Source organism: Symphalangus syndactylus, chromosome 10 (assembly GCF_028878055.3).
Source record: "Symphalangus syndactylus isolate Jambi chromosome 10, NHGRI_mSymSyn1-v2.1_pri, whole genome shotgun sequence".
NCBI lineage: Eukaryota > Metazoa > Chordata > Mammalia > Primates > Hylobatidae > Symphalangus > Symphalangus syndactylus.
In genome coordinates this window covers 93598626-93618701 of record NC_072432.2, presented here as the reverse complement: position 1 = coordinate 93618701, position 20076 = coordinate 93598626, and the positions used below count along the sequence as shown (strand labels likewise).

At 38.2% G+C, this 20076-nt stretch overlaps 1 long non-coding RNA gene across 1 annotated transcript in view; it reads left to right on the top strand.

The window, feature by feature from the left end:
• Window positions 1–245: 245 nt before the first annotated feature.
• The window catches only part of LOC134731543 (uncharacterized), a 136147-nt gene continuing 116316 nt past the window's right edge, over window positions 246–20076 (top strand). The window contains exon 1 of the long non-coding RNA XR_010113895.1: window positions 246–388. This is a non-coding gene — a long non-coding RNA (uncharacterized lncRNA). The remainder of the gene's footprint in view (window positions 389–20076) is intronic.

The following is a 20076-nucleotide window of genomic DNA, read 5'->3' as shown; positions in this document are numbered from 1 at the left end:
TGACTATGGCAAGGGGAATTAATATTGCATATGTAATTCAAAATGCTAATCGGATGACCTCAAAATAAGGAGATTGTTCTTAATAATTAGAATGTTATTGTTAGAATGTAATTGTTAGGTCATTAGGTCAAATGTTATTATCACAATGTAATCACCATAGTTTTTATGAGTGGAAGAAGGAGTCAGAAGAATCAAAGTCTACAGACCTAAAGATGCTGCTCTGCTGATTTAGAAGAAGACAGCAGGTGTCAAGAAATGGAGCAGCATCTGAAAACTGGAAAAGTCAAGGAACCAATTCTGCCCTAAAGCCTCCAGAAGGAACAAGGCAGTACTGACACCTAGCTTTCAGCCTAGTGAGAACCATTTTTAACCTCTGACCTCCAGAACTGTAAGGCAATAAATTTGCATTGATTCAAGGACGAAATTGCTGCTAAATAAGCCTATGAGCCCACATGTCCTTCTGACCTGGCTTAACTATATACATATAACAATAGGTCCTATAATTTTTTAATTTATGGTAGTTTTGATTATTATAAGTCACTTCACATTCATCAGGATTTTGCATTTATTTTTAATGTTTTCACTTCCACTAATATGTTTTTGAATTTTAATGTATTCTGTTATCCCTGAATGCTCTACTAAGTATCAAACTAGTATGTGTCAAAACTTATTTTTATATAGTTTATATGTTATATAAAATAAGTTTATCTTACATAAGTTTATCTTACATAAACTTACTTTTATGTAAGTTTAGTTTATATAAGATAAACTTATTTTATATAATGTTAGACATTTTATTGGACATTCACAGATACTATAATTTTATTAATATCATTATATTAAATACAGGAGCTATTATGTTCTAAAAATACTATTGTATTTATGTTCTTTCCTTTTCGATATGCCTCACATAGGCTGCATTCTTTCCTATTCTTTATTTTTGTAAAAGGCCTACTATCCCTTGGAATTTTAAAATGAAAAGTCAGGCATATATTCTAACATGCATCATTCATAACCTACTGACTATTTTACATCTTAACTACTTCTTGACTTTTTCCCTTCTTCATCATCTTAAGCATCCTGACACTCACTATGCTAGTTCTGGTCATCAACTTTTCTTGCCTAGATAATTGTTTTTCTTCTTTGTTGTAGCATCTTCCACTTGCAGGTTTTTAAATAGTCATATTTTCTATTTTACTTTTAATTGACTTGAAATAATTATATATATTTACATGACATACTGTGATATATTTTGATACATGTATATGATATGTAATGATCAAATCAGGATATTTAGCATATCCATCACTGAAACATTTATCATTGCTTTTGGTTACAATCATCTCTTTTCTAGCTATTAGAAAATATATTATAAATTATTAACCATAGTCACCTTACAGTACTATAGAACCCTAGAACCTATTTCTCCTACCTAGCTGTAATTTTTTGTATCCCTTTTATAGTTTCCATCCTTCCCTGTCATCGTCAAAATTGAATAATTTTATTTTGTATCCTTTTGATTATATCTCACATTGTAAGTTTTTCCTTTAAAAGATAAAAAGCTACTATTTCCTAGTCACCCTTGCAGCTAGTATGCAGACATATTATCTAGATTTCATCAATCAAATATATATCAAGTTTTCAGTTCTCAAGTTAGAAGTGAAGTGTCTGTTTTGCTGCAACAGGTTGTGACAAAAAGCAGCACGGCTTTCAATTTCAGGCTGTCCTTTTGCAGTCTTGAGTTGATTAGTATCAGTATCACGAACTGTCAGCCCAGTTTGTGGTGGTGTTCAGAGTATTCTCCAGTAAATTTAATCTTGAGCCTGTTTTTCTAGACATTTCAATGATTCTGTGAGCTAACATTTTTTACCAAATTCTTTTGCTGGTTATCTAGGCAGAAATATACAGAATTATATGTATTTTCGCCATTATGACTGGGATGATCTTCCAAAAGCCTAATTCCAGTGTCAAACCTCATCACTGCTGAATTTCTTCAACGACCCACATGCCAGGATGAAGTTCTGGCTCTTTGAAATTATATCCAAGCTCCTCCATGACCCAACTTCAGCTTTGGTTTCTATCCTTTCCTATTGTGTCTGACACATGACATTTTACAACTTCATGATTCTTTCTCTTGATATCTAAAATAACTTACTTCTTGATATCTAAAATATTTTCCCTCCTCACTTCCACCGTCTGTCCTGCCAATCAGTAAGCTCAAGAGCTCCTCCAGGAAGCCTTCAATGTCTTTTTCTCAACGTGTTCCTGTTTTCTGCAAAGTGTCATTCTTGTGACCTCATAGCTCCCTGCATATTCTTCTATCATAAAATTATCTTTATTATATATAATTATCTGTGTTTATATGCCTACTGTACACTTAGTGAGTTCCTTGATAGAGGCTGAAGATAAATTTGTGTATTTCCAACACTTATCAAGCACCTGTTATTTAGTACATTTCGTACATGAATGATTATCTTATAAGTATCAATATAACTACATGTGATTGGGATTACACTTATAACTAAAACAGAGAGAGGCAAGGATGTGGAAAACATCTTTCTCATTCCCAAAGGCATAGAAATCAAAATAAATTTATTTCTTTCGAGATGCTGTGTGTGAGAGACATCCTGTGAACAAATAGGTTTAGAAAATATTGAATAATGCACCTTTTATTGCATATTTATTATATTTATTGACATCTTCAAAGTTCTATGAAATCGTGCAATATCAAAAATGTGTAACTTCAGTTTCTATTTTGTAGTGTTCCATATTAACAACTTAAGGAAATAGGGTTCCTAGGGACACAAATAGAATAATAGTGTAGAAGTGAAAACAGAGTCAGCCATGTGTCTCAGTATAATCTTCTTTATTTATTTATTTATTTATTTTATTTTTATTATTATACTTTAAGTTTTAGGGTACATGTGCACAATGTGCAGGTTTGTTACATATGTATCCATGTGCCATGTTGGTTTGCTGCACCCATTAACTCGTCATTTAGCATTAGGTATATCTCCTAATGCTGTCCCTCCCCCCTCCCCCCATCCCACAACAGTCCCTGGAGTGTGATGTTCCCCTTCCTGTGTCCATGGGTTCTCATTGTTCAATTCCCACCTATGAGTGAGAACATGCGGTGTTTGGTTTTTTGTCCTTGCGATAGTTTACTGAGAATGATGTTTTCCAGTTTCATCTATGTCCCTACAAAGGACGTGAACTCATCATTTTTTACGGCTGCATAGTATTCCATGGTGTATATGTGCCAAATTTTCTTAATCCAGTCTATCGTTGTTGGACATTTGGGTTGGTTCCAACTCTTTGCTATTGTGAATAGTGCCGCAGTAAACATACATGTGCATGTGTCTTTATAGCAGCATGATTTATAGTCCTTTGGGTATATACCCAGTAATGGGATGGCTGGATCAAATGGTATTTCTAGTTCTAGATCCCTGAGGAATCGCCACACTGACTTCCACAATGGTTGAACTAGTTTACAGTCCCACCAACAGTGTAAAACTGCTCCTATTTCTCCACATCCTCTCCAGCACCTATTGTTTCCTGACTTTTTAATGATGGCCATTCTAACTGGTGTGAGATGGTATCTCACTGTGGTTTTGATTTGCATTTCTCTGATGGCCAGTGATGAGGAGCATTTCTTCATGTGTTTTTTGGCTGCATAAATGTCTTCTTTTGAGAAGTGTCTGTTCATGTCCTTTGCCCACTTTTTGATGGGGTTGTTTGTTTTTTTCTTGTAAATTTGTTTGAGTTCATTGTAGATTCTGGATATTAGCCCTTTGTCAGATGAGTAGGTTGCAAAAATTTTCTCCCATTCTGTAGGTTGCCTGTTCACTCTGATGGTAGTTTCTTTTGCTGTGCAGAAGCTCTTTAGTTTAATGAGATCCCATTTGTCAATTTTGGCTTTTGTTGCCATTGCTTTTGGTGTTTTAGACATGAAGTCCTTGCCCACGCCTATGTCCTGAATGGTATTGCCTAGGTTTTCTTGTAGGATTTTAATGGTTTTAGGTCTAACATTTAAGTCTTTAATCCATCTTGAATTAATTTTTGTATAAGGTGTAAGGAAGGGATCCAGTTTCAGCTTTCTTCATATGGCTAGCCAGTTTTCCCAGCACCATTTATTAAATAGGGAATCCTTTCCCCATTTCTTGTTTTTGTCAGGTTTGTCAAAGATCAGATAGTGGTAGATATGCAGCATCATTTCTGAGGGCTCTGTTCTGTTCCATTGATCTATGTCTCTGTTGTGGTACCAGTACCATGCTGTTTTGGTTACTGTAGCCTTGTAGTATAGTTTGAAGTCAGGTAGCATGATGACTCCAGCTTTGCTCTTTTGGCTTAGGATTGACTTGGCAATGCGGGCTCTTTTTTGGTTCCATATGAACTTTAAAGTAGTTTCAGTATAATCTTGTTCATCATTTTCAATGCTGGGAGATGTGAGTCTGTTTTATTATTCCGTTATATTATACCTTTTTTGAATGTTCAGAAATATGCAGTTAAAATGTTTTATATGGAAAAGAGCATAGTGCTTTTAGCTCTCATCGGAATCAATGATGGCAATGCCAAGCCTGAGTAAAAAATATTTGACAGTAAACTTCTTTCTTTAACCTATTCATTTCAAATTGATTTTTCAAAATTGACCTATGCTGCTGTCAACAATCCTCACTTTAATACTGATTTGACTCAATGTCAAACAAACCAAATAAGCAGGATTCTGAAGCAGGGAAGTCAAGCTAACAGACAGTAAAATTGACATTCTTAAGAATAATTTGTTTTAAAATGACGAATATCATAATTTTCATGAGTCTACACATTATAATAGAAGCTGTATGTCTGTAAAGAATTGATTTCTTATCAAAATAAAAGCTAAAGTTATTTTTGAATGTAACTATCTTGAAAGTGTGGCATTTTTTTGAAATTATATGTGGTAGCAAAGCAACTTTCATATAGTTATTAATTTTACACTCTAGAGATTTATTCTAGAGATTGCTAATTGATTATCTTTCCATATATTTTACTTTTTAGCTATTGAATATGGTCACCCAGAATAACACATTTCCCTACTTTTCTTGAAGGTAGATTTGAAGATATGACTACCTTGTGGCCAGTGGGATACAAATGCATCTTTTCTGTGTAGACTTCTGGGAACTTTTTTAGGAGAACCCTAGCTACATCCTTTCTGGATCCTAATACCTGTAGTGAAGAGGAAACTTTGCACAATGGGGATAAGGATCACACCATACAGATGATAAATGATTACATTGGAAGAATCCAGGCTATAAAAAATTGTATTTTCCAAAAAGGATACAGCAAGATTTTAGATCTCAAATGCTGTTCCAGAACCTATTGCCTGTGACAGTTGTTACTCCCCCTAAAGAGGCAAAATTATTTCCTTTCCACTGGAACCGGGGTCAAACTTTTTGATGGTCTTGATGAATAAAGTGTGGCACAAGTGAGATTGCAAGACTTCGGAGGGTAGGCCATAAAGGGAAAGAAAGCTTCTGGGTTTCTTTTACTCCTGGGACTGGGCTGCCATGCTGTGATGAAGCACACATGAAAGAACATCAAGAGATGTTTAGATGAAATCCAAATCACATTTATGTGAATCTAGCCCCCAGCCTTTGAATCCTTCAGTTAACTTTCCCAACTTTTTGGAGTACAGAAAAATTGTCCCTACTGTGACTATTCAAATTTCTTGCCTTCACAATCTGAGCATAATAAATTTTTTATTTATACCAATACATTTTGTAATAATTTTGTTGCAGAGCCAGATAAATTGAAACACTGGATTACCGGAGACTTTGTTGATTAGTGTTGTCAAACAAACTCTGGAATGAATCACTCTAAACTTTATTGTAAAAACAAATCAACATTATTATGTTTAAGCCATTGTTATCAGATTTTCTTACTTATAGCCAAAGGTAATCTTTCTTTTGCTCAGTGATCTCTCTGATGCTCATAGGTACAACTGCCGTGTGTAGACCCATTACTCAAATCTCTATCTTGGACTGACACCTTGCACATTCATATATTTGATTGCCTACTGATTATCTTTACTCTAATGTCTTACAGAAAGATCAGATACAGCATATATATCTCAACCCAAACTCATTAACATTTATCCACAATCTTATCTTCACTCTACATTCTGTACTTTGGTTAAAGGCACCATGAAACACCCAGTCAGTCATAAAATCAGGGTACCCACTTGGTATTTGATATGGCTTGGCTCTGTGTCTCCACCTAAATGTCATCGTGTAGCTCCTATAATTCCCATATGTTGTGGAAGGGACCTGGTGGGAGATGACTGAATGATGGGGTTAGGTCTTTCCAGTGCTTTTCTTGTGATAGTGAATGGGTGTCATGAGATATAATTGTTTTAAAAACAGAAGTTTCTCTGCACAAACCCTCTTTGCCTGCTGCCATCCATATAAGATGTGATTTGCTCCTCCTTGCCTTCCACTGTGATTGTGAGGCCTCTGCAGCCATGTGGAACTGTAAGTCCAATAAACCCTTTTTCCTTTATTAATTACCCAGTCTCAGGTATGTCTTTATCAGCAGTGTGAAAAACGACTAATACAGTAAATTGGTACCAGCAGAGTAGGGTGCTTCTATAAATATACCCAAATATGTGGAAGCTATTTGGGAACTGAGTAACAGGAAGAGGTTGGAACAGTTTGGAAGGCCCAGAAGAATGCAGGAAAACATAGGAAAGTTTGGAACTTCCCAGAGACTTGTTGAAGCTTTTAACAAAATGCTGATAGTGATATGGACAATGAAATCCAGGCTGAGGTGGTCTCAGATGGAGATGAAAAACTTGTTGGAAACTGGAGTAAAAGTGACTTTTGCTATGTTTTACCAAGGAGACTGGCAGCCTTTTGCTTCTTCCTTAGAGATTTGTGGAACTTTGAACTTGAGAGAGATGATTTAGGGCATCTAGTAGAAGAAATTTCTAAGCAGCAAAACATTGAAAAGGTCACTTGGGTGCTGTTAAAGGCATTCGGTCTTAAAAGAGAAACGGCATAAAAGTTCAGAAAATTTGCAGCCTGAAAATGCAATAGAAAAGAAAATCCAATTTTCTGAGGAGAAATTCAAGCCAGCTACAGAAATTTGCATAAGTAATGAGGAGACAAATGTTAATCCCAAGACAATGAGGAAAATGTCCCCAGGGAATGTTAGAGGTCTTCACAGCAGCCCCTCCCATCACAGGCCCAGAGGCCTAGGAAGAAAAGATGGTTTTATGGGCTGGGCTCAGGGATCCCATTGTGTGTGCAGCCTGGGGACTTGGTGCCCTGTGTCCCAGCCACTCCAGCCATCGCTGAAAGGGGCCAATGTCAAGCTCTGGCCATGGATTCAGAGGGTGCAAGCCTCAATCTTGGCAGCTTAAACATGGTGTTGAGCCTGCAAGGGCACAGAAATCAAGAACTGAGGTTTGGGAACCTCCAGCTAGATTTCAGAGGATGTATGGAAATGCCTGGATGTCCGTGCAGAAGTTTGCTGTAGGGGTGGGGTCCTCATGGAGAACCTCTGCTAGGACAGTGCAGAAGGAAAATGTGGGGCGGGAGCCCCTACACAGAGTCCTTACTGGGGCACCAACTAGTGGAACAGTGAGAAGAGGGACACTGTCCTCCAGACTCCTGAATGGTAGATCCACTGACAGCTTGCACCGTGTGCCTGGAACAGCTGCAAACACTCAATGCCAACCCATGAAAGCAGCCTGGAGAGAGGCTGTACCCTGCAAAGCCGCAGGGGTGGAGCTGCCCAAGGCCATAGGAACCCATCTCTTGCGTCAATGTGACCTGGATTTGAGACATGGAGTCAAAGGAGATTATTTTGGAACTTTGACTGCCTTGCTGAATTTTGGACCTGCATGGGGTCTGTAGCCCCCTTTTTTTTGGCCAATTTCTCATTTGGAATGGCTGCATTTACCCAATGACTCTACCCCCATTGTATCTAGGGAGTAACTAACTTGCTTTTGATTTTACAGGCTGATAGGCAGAAGGGACCTGCCTCATCTTGGATGAGACTTTCGACTTTGGACTTTTGAGTTAATGCTGAAATGAGTTAAGACTTTGGGGGCGCTGTTGGGAAGGCATGATCAGTTTTGAAATGTGAAGGTATGAAATATGGGAGGGGCCAAGGGCAGAATGATATTGTTTGGCTCTGTGTCCCCACCTAAATCTCATCTTGTAGCTCCTATAATTCCCTCATGCTGTGAAAGGGAGCTGGTGGAAGGTGATTGAATCATGGGCAGGTCTTTCCCATGCTGTTCTCGTGATGGTGTGTAAGTCTCATGAAATCTGATGGTTTTAAAAATGGGAGTTTTTCTTCACAAGCTCTCTCTTTGCCTGCTGCCATCCATGTAAGATGTGACTTGCTCCTACTTGCCTTCTGCTATGATTGTGAGGCCTCCCCAGCCATGTGGGACTGTAAGTCCAATAAACCTTTTTTCTTGTATAAATTACCCAGTCTTGGGTATGTCTTTATCAGCAGTGTGAAAATGGACTAATACAGTATTCCTTCATGTTTCTCTTCCAGTCATATAATTGTTCAATCCAAAATTAAATTCTGTCAAATGAGAAGCCTAGTACACTTTTGCTGTGAATGTAAATTAGTACAGCCACTAGGGAGAATAGTTTGGAAGTTCCTCAAAAGACTAAAAATAGCGCTACCATATAGTCCAGCAATTCTACTGCTGGGTATACAACCCCCCCAAAAAAGGAAATCAGTATATTGAAGACATATCTGCATTTTCATGTTTTTTTTTTTTTTTTTTTTGGTAGCACTATTCACAATAGCCAAGATTTTGAAGCAATCTGTGTCCATCAACACAGGATAAAAAAATGTGGTGCATATACACAGTGGAGTATTAATCAGCCATAACAAATAATGAGATACTGTCATTTGCCACAACATGGATGGAACTGGAAGTCATTATGTTAAGGGAAGTAAACCAGGCACAGAAAGACAAATTTCACAGGTTCTTACTTATTTAAGGTTGGAAAAATTTAAAAAATTGAACTCATGGTTATAGAGAGTAGAATGATGATTACCAGAGACTAGGAATAGTAGATAGGGGGGAGGAAGAGGGTAGTAACGAGTACAAAAATGTAGTTAGATAGAATGAATAAGATCTAGTATTTGATAGCACAACAGAGTAACTACAGTCAACAATAGTTTATTATACATTTTAAAATAACTAAAAGAGGATTGCTTGCAATACAAATAAAGAATAAATGTTTGAGGTTATAGATATCCCATTTACCCTAATGTGATTATTATGCATTATATGCCTGTATCAAAATATCTCTTGTACACCGTAAATATATATATCTACTATGGACCAACAAAAATTAAAAATAAAAAATTTAAAAAATATATTTAAAAACAAAACACAACCAAACTACATTAAGTTCTGTTGATTCCACTAAAATTTTCTCCCTTTTGGCAATACCCATTTTTCATATTTTAGTTATGTCTATTAATCTTTACCTACACCACCCATAACCATTTGCTGCAATAGTTTCCCCATTTATACTATCATTGATCTATCCTCTCTTGTGCAGCTAGAGATTCTTTTTTTTCTTTTGAGACAGAGTCTCGCTCTGTTGCCCAGGCTGGAGTGCAGTGGCACGATCTCCGCTCACTGCAAGCTCCGCCTCCCGGGTTCACGCCATTCTCCTGCCTCAGCCTCCAGAGTAGCTGGGACTACAGGCGCCCGCCACCGCGCCTGGCTAATTTTTTATATTTTTAGTAGAGATGGGGTTTCACCGTGGTCTCAATCTCCTGACCTCGTGATCCACCTGCCTCGGCCTCCCAAAGTGCTGGGATTACAGGCGTGAGCCACCGTGCCCGGCCGAGATTTTTTCAAAACAAAAATGTGAGCACATAAGTTCCCTAATGATAGTGCTCTGGCTTACATCTCCCATTTAATATTATGTCATGCTTTCAACCATAAAGAACCAAGACTGATGTAGATAATCCTTCTCTGTATCATTCTAGCACCATTTTCATTTATCAACCACAGCATGTAACCTATAGTTACTTGTTTCTCTCATTCTTATGTGATATTAATAAATTATTGACTATATCTTTTCTCTCTGTATGCTCTAGCTTAATGCCTGGTACACTACATACACTCATAAATATTTTTGGAATAATTGAAGTATGTAACAGCCTACCATTTACCTAACATCTCAAAAATTATTTCTTATCCCTCCCTCTACTCTAACAATGAAAGAAAGTATCAGATGCTTCTTTTGCTTAAACAGTATTTTTTTATCTATTATTTACTTCTATTGTACTTGCCTATGCATATGACAGTGTCCATTTATTTAATCCAGAGCAGAGGCAGATTTACTGTGAAGCTAATGAGGCTTAAACTTCAGGCCACTTAATTGCATAACCTCCTCTAAAGCCAGATATCTAATGTTTTCATAATTTGTATCCTGTTTTTCTAAACATATTTTCCTAACTTATATACATACCACACAAAACGTGGACTCGTACCGGTTCCAATTATAATTTAGGTACCTACCACGTGACAGAAACTACACTATATGCATGAATATAAAAATAAATAAAATAAGTTTAATTTTACATATTTTCAGGAAACAGAATGTTCCATTTGCTGGAGATCATGCTTACTACATCCTACATTATCACGATGTCTCATAATGTCTAGTATCTCTACCCTGTTATTCATTCCCCTTAATACTAAAAAAAAATAGAAAATTCATTAAACTGTAATTTCAACATACTTTTTGGCCACAAAGCCTGTGATGCTGCCCCTTTCTAAATACTCTTTTATTAAAATAATTCTATGTTAAAGGCAAACTAAGTTTTTCATCAATAATCACCTGATTGTCTTTCTGTTCAAGTTATTTTTCTCCTTTCAGCATCAAGTTTTTATATATTGTTTCTCTCTAGAACATTCTCCAACACAAATTGGCAGAGTGAGTAACTGATTCCTTTGCCCTCTCAACAATTTGACCATACCTTTAGTATTGTGTTTATCCCACTTTGCCAGTTAGGATATGTCAGTTCGAATTGCATTCAGCTGCCTGAAAAGAATCCATTAATAATAGTGACTCTGTTGATTATTTTGCTTGTTCATTAGAGCTTTTCTTCCGTTTTTTTCCTGCTCCTTGCCCAGGAAGCTATATATCTACACACTGCTTCAAACCAGCTCCTTTCCCCTCTAGATTTTAGTTGGGTCCAGTTAATTGGAGATGCCGGCAGGAAATTGTTCTCATTTTTTTTTTTTCTTTTAGCAATACAGTATTTTTAATTAAAGTTAAGTGCATTGTACTTTAGACAGAGTGTTATTACATGCTTAATGGACTAAAGTATAGTGTAACTTTTACATGCACTGGGGAACCAAAAAAATGTGTGACTCACTTCATTTTTTAATAATTTCAACTTTTATTATAGATTAAAGGGTATATGTGCAGGTTTGTAGGTATATTGTGTGACACTGAAGTTTGGGATACAAATGATCCTATCCCCCAGGTAATGAGCATAATACCCAATGGATGTTTTTTCTTACTTGCAAGCAGGAGCTAAACATGCATACACATAAATATAAAGATGGGAACAAGAGACACTGGGGATTTCTAGACAGAGGAGGGAGAGGAGGAGGGAGATTGTCGTCTGAATGGAGAAAGTAGCCAGAGTATTTTCCCTTTCTATCTTCCTGCTAGGCCTTGGCAGTAGCTATGAAATTGTTGTTTGAATGCAAAAAGTAGCCCGAGTATTCTCCCCTTTTATCTTCCTGCTAGGTCTTGGCAGTAGCTATATCCTTCTCCTTATAATTTCAGACGTTGTTGAGTGACCCTTCTGCTGTGATCATAGCTCTTGCTTCTTATCAGGTTCTGGTATTATCTGTCTTTTTTTATTTGTCATGTCAAGCAAAGGAGAGGTAATGACTTTCTATTCTTGCTGGATCTGGGTGCTTCATCATGTCCTCTTTGGTTCCTTTCACCTTGACCTCACCTCTGCAATAATTATTTTGTTCCATTCATTACATTAAAAAAATTATCCCCTTGAGTGCACCATCTGCTTCTTCCTGCAAGAAATATTTTGGTAATTAGTATCATCTTGGACCCAGACGACAAGTGTCAAAATTGGATTCTAGGACTGGGTGGCTCACATATTTGATGAATGAAGAAATAATGTCTCTTAAATCTCATTTTCATTGACCTATCTAAAATGGACACTTGGCTGCAATGGGAGCAGAAAATGAAACTTTTATTCTAAGCAGTAATGGGCCATGCTGATTAATAGGGTCTTTCCAAAGGAAAAGGAATGAATGGATAATTATTATGCAACTAGCAGATTTTGTCACATATGGTTACATGAGTATGAATCTAAATTCTCGAAGCATCTGAAATTCTATAGCTATTTAAGTTCCCAGATGATTCCAGAAATTAGGAATTGAGAAATTGCAAAATTAGAAATAACACATTCTCTTTAGAACCATAAGGTTTTGAGCCTGTCACTTATGAAGGTAGTTGTATTTTATCTAAAAAGTGTGCATATGTCTATTGATATTAAATTCAAGGTACTTTCCTCATATTACTCATTATTTTTTTTGCAATGACAAGCACTTTTTACAGAGTTAAGAAAGAAAAATCACACAAACATTAAAAATTAAACAAAAGTTTTTTTCTGAAAATTATTCCCTTATTGATTTGGCATTAGATTATTTGGTATCAGCCTTTGCTTATCCATCCATATTACAAAATTGTACCAATCTTTGAGAAATGTAAGAGATTATATTGTCTTCCTACAGAGAAGAGGGTGACATGATTATGTTCTTGGTATAAGAACATACATTTTGATTATAAAGTACTTCTTAATTTCATAAACATCAGAAAGTTGATTCCATGTGGAGCCAAGATGGCCAAATAGGAACAGCTCCAGTCTACAGCTCCCAGCCTGAGCGACACAGAAGACAGGTGATTTCTGCATTTCTGTTTGAGGTACCGGTTTCATCTCACTAGGGAGTGCCAAGCAGTGGGTGCAGGACAGTCGGTGAAGCGCACTGTGCACGAGCCAAAGCAGGGCGAGGCATTGCCTCACTCGGGAAGTGCAAGGCGTCAGGGAGTTCCCTTTCCTAGTCAAAGAAAGGGGAAACAGACGGCACCTGGAATATCGGGTCAGTCCCACCCTAATACTGCACTTTACCAACCGGCCTGGAAAACGGCACACTAGGAGATTGTGTCCCGCACCTGGCTCGGAGGGTCCTATGCCCATGGAGTCTCGCTGATTGCTAGCACAGCACTCTGAGATCAAGCTGCAAGGTGGCAATGAGCCTGGGGGAGGGGCACCCGCCATTGCCCAGGCTTGCTTAGGTAAACAAAGCAGCCAGGAAGCTCGAACTGGGTGGAGCCCACCACAGCTCAAGGAGGCCTGCCTGCCTCTGTAGGCTCCACCTCTGGGGGCAGAGCACAGACAAACAAAAAGTCAGCAGGAACCTCCACAGACTTAAATGTCCCTGTCTGACTGACAGCTTTGAAGAGAGTAGGGGTTCTCCCAGCATGCAGCTGGAGATCTGAGAATGGACAGACTGCCTCCTAAAGTGGGTCCCTCACCCCTGAGCAGCCTAACTGGGAGGCACCCCCCCAGTAGGGACAGACTGACACCTCACTCGGCTGGATACTCCTCTGAGACAAAACTTCCAGAGGAAATATCAGACAGCTGAATTTGTGGTCTCACAAAAATCCACTGTTCTGCAGCCACCGCTGCTGACACCCAGCCAAACAGGGTCTGGAGTGGACCTCTAGTAAACTCCAACAGACCTGCAGCTGAGGGTCCTGTCTGGTAGAAGGAAAACTAACAAACAGAAAGGACATCCACACCAAAAACCCAACTGTACATCACCATCATCAAAGACCAAAAGTAGATAAAACCACAAAGATGGGGAAAAAGCAGAGCAGAAAAACTGGAAACTCTAAAAAGCAGAGCACCTCTCCTCCACCAAAGGAAAGCAGTTCCTCACCAGCAACGGAACAAAGCTGGATGGAGAATGACTTTGACGAGTTGAGAGAAGAAGGCTTCAGACGATCAAACTACTCTGAGCTACGGGAGGAAATTCAAAACAATAGCAAAGCAGTTAAAAACTTTGAAAAAAAATTAGAAGAATGGATAACTAGAATAACCAATGGAGAGAAGTGCTTAAAGGAGCTGATGGAGCTGAAAGCCAAGTTTCGAAAACTACGCGAAGATTGCAGAAGCCTCAGTAGCAGATGCGATCAACTGGAAGAAAGGGTATCGCTGATGGAAGATGAATGAAATGAAGAGAGAAGGGAAGTTTAGAGAAAAAAGAATAAAAAGAAATGAACAAAGCCCCCAAGAAATTTGGGACTATGTGAAAAGACCAAACCTACGTCTGATTGGTGTACCTGAAAATGACGGGGAGAATGGAACCAAGTTGGAAAACACTCTGCAAGATATTATCCAGGAGAACTTCCCCAATCTAGCAAGGCAGGCCAACATTCAGATTCAGGAAATACAGAGACCGCCACAAAGATACTCCTCGAGAAGAGCAACTCCAAGACACAAATTGTCAGATTCACCAAAGTTGAAATGAAGGAAAAAATATTAAGGGCAGCCAGAGAGAAAGGTTGGGTTACCCACAAAGGGAAGCCCATCAGACTAACAGCTGATCTCTCAGCAGAAACTCTACAAGCCAGGAGAGAGTGGGGGCTGATATTCAACATTCTTAAAGAAAAGAATTTTCAACCCAGAATTTCATATCCAGCCAAACTAAGCTTCATAAGTGAAGGAGAAATAAAATACTTTACAGACAAGCAAACGCTGAGTGATTTTGTCACCACCAGGCCTGCCCTAAAAGAGCTCCTGAAAGAAGCACTAACCATGGAAAGGAACAACCGGTACCAGCCACTGCAAAAACATGCCAAATTGTAAAGACCATCGAGGCTAGGAAGAAACTGCATCAACTAACGAGCAAAATAACCAGCTAACATCATAATGACAGGATCAGATTCACACATAACAATATTAATGTTAAATGTAAATGGGCTAAATGCTCCAATGAAAAGACACAGACTGGCAAACTGGATAAGGAGTCAGGACCCATCAGTGTGCTGTATTCAGGAAACCCATCTCACGTGCAGAGACACACATAGACTCAAAATAAAGGGATGGAGGAAGATCTATCAAGCAAATGGAAAACAAAAAAAGGCAGGGGTTGCAATCCTAGTCTCTGATAAAATAGACTTTAAACCAACAAAGATCAAAAGAGACAAAGAAGGCCATTACATAATGGTAAAAGGATCAATTCAACAAGAAGAGCTAACTATCCTAAATATATATGCACCCAACACAGGAGCACCCAGATTCATAAAGCAAGTCCTGAGTGACCTACAAAGGGACTTAAACTCCCACACAATAATAATGGGAGATTTTAACACCCCACTGTCAACATTAGACAGATCAACGAGACAGAAAGTTAACAAGGATATCCAGGAATTGAACTCGGCTCTGCACAAAGTGGACCTAATAGACATCTTCAAAACTCTCCACCCCAAATCAACAGAATATACGTGTTTTTCAGCACCACACCACACCTATTCCAAAATTGACCACATAGTTGGAATTAAAGCACTCCGCAGCAAATGTAAAAGAACAGAAATTATAATAAACTGTCTCTCAGACCACAGTGCAATCAAACTAGAAGTCAGGATTAAGAAAATCACTCAAAACCGCTCAACTACATGGAAACTGAACAACCTGCTGCTGAGTGACTATTCGGTATATAATGAAATGAAGGCAGAAATAAAGATGTTCTTTGAAACCAACGAGAACAAAGACACAACATACCAGAATCTCTGGGACACGTTCAAAGCAGTGTGTAGAGGGAAATTTATAGCACTAAATTGCCCACAAGAGAAAGCAGGAAAGATCCAAAATTGGCACCCTAACATCACAATTAAAAGAACTAGAAAAGCAAGAGCAAACACATTCAAAAGCTAGCAGAAGGCTAGAAATAACTAAAATCAGAGCAGAACTGAAGGAAATAGAGACACAAAAAACCCTTCAAAAAATTAATGAATCCAGGAGCTGGTTTTTTGAAAAGATCAACAAAATTGATAAACCGCTAGCAAGACTAATAAAGAAGAAAAGAGAGAAGAATCAAATAGATGCAATAAAAAATGAAAAAGGGGATATCACCACTGATCCCACAGAAATACAATCCACCATCAGAGAATACTACAAACACCTCTATGCAAATAAACTAGAAAATCTAGAAGAAATGGATAAATTCCTCGACAAATACACCCTCCCAAGACTAAACCAGGAAGAAGTTGAATCTCTGAATAGACCAATAACAGGTTCTGAAATTGTTGCAATAATCAATAGCTTACCAACCAAAAAGAGTCCAGGACCTGATGGATTCACAGCCGAATTCTACCAGAGGTACAAAGAGGAACTGGTACCATTCCTTCTGAAACTATTCCAATCGATAGAAAAAGAGGGAATCCTCCCTAACACATTTTATGAAGCCAGCATCATCCTGATACCAAAGCCTGGCAGAGACATAACCAAAAAAGAGAATTTCAGACCAATATCCTTGATGAACATTGATGCAAAAATCCTCAATAAAATACTGGCAAACCAAATCCAGCAGCACATCAAAAAGCTTATCCACCATAATCAAGTGGGCTTCATCCCTGGGATGCAAGGCTGGTTCAACATACGCAAATCAATAAATATAATCCAGCATATAAACAGAACCAAAGACAAAAACCACATTATCTCAATAGATGCAGAAAAGGCCTTTGACAAAATTCAACAACCCTTCATGCTAAAAACTCTCAATAAATTAGGTATTGATGGGACGTATCTCAAAATAATAAGAGCTATCTATGACAAACCCACAGCCAATATCATACTGAATGGGCAAAAACTGGAAGCATTCCCTTTGAAAACTGGCACAAGACAGGGATGCCCTCTCTCACCACTCCTATTCAACATAGTGCTGGAAGTTCTGGCCAGAGCAATCAGGCAGGAGAAGGAAATAAAGGGTATTCAATTAGGAAAAGAGGAAGTCAAATTGTCCCTGTTTGCAGATGACATGATTGTATATCTAGAAAACCCCATTGTCTCAGCCCAAAATCTCCTTAAGCTGATTAGCAACTTCAGCAAATTCTCAGGATACAAAATCAATGTACAAAAATCACAAGCATTCTTGTACACCAATCACAGACAAACAGAGAGCCAAATCATGAGTGAACTCCCATTCACAATTGCTTCAAAGAGAATAAAATACCTAGGAATCCAACTTACAAGGGATGTGAAGGACCTCTTCAAGGAGAACTACAAACCACTGCTCAATGAAATAAAAGAGGATACAAACAAATGGAAGAACATTCCATGCTCATGGGTTGGAAGAATCAATATCGTGAAAATGGCCATACTGCCCAAGGTAATTTATAGATTCAATGCCATCCCCATCAAGCTACCAATGACTTTCTTCACAGAATTGGAAAGAACTACTTTAAAGTTCATATGGAACCAAAAAAGAGCCCGCATCGCCAAGTCAATCCTAAGCCAAAAGAACAAAGCTGGAGGCATCACGCTACCTGACTTCAAACTATACTACAAGGCTACAGTAACCAAAACAGCATGGCACTGGTACCACAACAGAGACATAGATCAATGGAACAGAACAGAGCCCTCAGAAATGATGTCGCATATCTACAACGATCTGATCTTTGACAAACCTGATAAAAACAAGAAATGGGGAAAGGATTCCCTATTTAATAAATGGTGCTGGGAAAACTGGCTAGCCATATGTAGAAAGCTGAAACTGGATCCCTTCCTTACACCTTATACAAAAATTAATTCAAGATGGATTAAAGACTTAAATGTTAGACCTAAAACCATTAAAATCCTACAAGAAAATCTAAGCAATACCATTCAGGACATAGGCGTGGGCAAGGACTTCATGTCTAAAACACCAAAAGCAATGGCAACAAAAGCCAAAATTGACAAATGGGATCTAATTAAACTAAAGAGCTTCTGCACAGCAAAAGAAACTACCATCAGAGTGAATAGGCAACCTACAGAATGGGAGAAAATTTTTGCAACCTACTCATCTGACAAAGGGCTAATATCCAGAATCTACAATGAACTCAAACAAATTTACAAGAAAAAAACAAACAACCCCATCAAAAAGGGGGCAGAGGACATGAACAGACACTTCTCAAAAGAAGACATTTATGCAGCCAAAAAACACATGAAGAAATGCTCCTCATCACTGGCCATCAGAGAAATGCAAATCAAAACCACAGTGAGATACCATCTCACACCAGTTGGAATGGCCATCATTAAAAAGTCAGGAAACAACAGGTGCTGGAGAGGATGTGGAGAAATAGGAACACTTTTACACTGTTGGTGGGACTGTAAACTAGTTCAACCATTGTGGAAGTCAGTGTGGCGATTCCTCAGGGATCTCGAACTAGAAATACCATTTGACCCAGCCATCCCATTACTGGGTATATACCCAAAGGACTATAAATCATGCTGCTATAAAGACACATGCACATGTATGTTTATTGCGGCACTATTCACAATAGCAAAGAGTTGGAACCAATCCAAATGTCCAACAACGTTAGACTGGATTAAGAAAATGTGGCACATATACACCATGGAATACTATGCAGCCATAAAAATGATGAGTTCATGTCCTTTGTAGGGACATGGATGAAAGTGGAAAACATCATTCTCAGTAAACTATCGCAAGGACAAAAAACCAAACACCGCATGTTCTCACTCATAGGTGGGAATTGAACAATGAGAACTCATGGACACAGGAAGGGGAACATCACACTCCAGGGACTGTTGTGGGGTTGGGGGCGGGGGGAGGGACAGCATTAGGAGATATACCTAATGCTAAATGACAAGTTAATGGGTGCAGGAAATCAACATGGCACATGGATACATACGTAACAAACCTGCACATTGTGCACATGTACCCTAAAACCTAAAGTATAATAATAAAAATAACAATAAAATAAAATAAAATAAAAAGAAAAAAAAAGAAAACAGAAAGTTGATTCCATGAGGAAGTTAAGTTATAGAGCAGATTTGAAAATAAAATACTTGACTATGGCTCAAAAATTAGGTTATGGTTCTGCTTCTACTAATAAATCAGTAATGTGACCTTTTCAACCTTCAGTTTCCTCATTCTGAAAATGGGAAGTTTAAGGGACTGTATCATTTCTTCCTTTCCATGTTTACAACTTTGGAATTCTGGTGAGTAATCTTTGCTCATAATGAATTTTTAAGAAGATTAAGTAGATTTTAGTTTCTGAGGCTATCACAAATCTTTATCCACTGCCATGGCTTCAGGCAAGTCATTGAAAAAAATCATACACCCCTGGGAAATGTCAAGGTCCAAGATATTGCCCTTGAAATTGCTGTTAGCTCATGTTCCCCAAATTAAGAAGAAGAAGAAGATATAAATACTAGAAAACCCTAAGGTGACTGAGGACTGCCTTGATCTCTCAACAGGCTAAGCTTGATAGACTGAAGGAACCTTTCTTTAAAGGAACATTTTCTTTTACTCTGTTGCCTTGAGACCATTGTCACTTGTACCTTCAGATTACAATATCACATCAACAGCCCTGGCCATTTCTTGATATTGAAGTCCATAAACAAACCTCAGGGTAGCTCAGTATCCTCATGTGAGAGGAGCCAAAGTCCTTCAGTAGTAATTCCCCTTTCTCAAGTCGCCCTTCCTACCAGGACTTGTTAATTGCCAGATAGGGTTTAATATTTATGAAGCTGCTACATACTGTTACATACTGTTTTTAAGGCTGAGATCCTGACCAGAGAAGAATCAGCAAACTGGAGTGCTGTCTAGTGATTCCATGATGCCTGGGGCTCTCATCACTCCAACTCATAACTTCTCCTCTACTTAAAGTCAGAGAATAAGTCCTTTAGCCCTCTTCCAATATAAAGTAACAGCCTGAATACTGTGTCTCTGGAGAAAATAAATTCACAGTTTGAAATAACTGAATAATATGATTTCCCTAA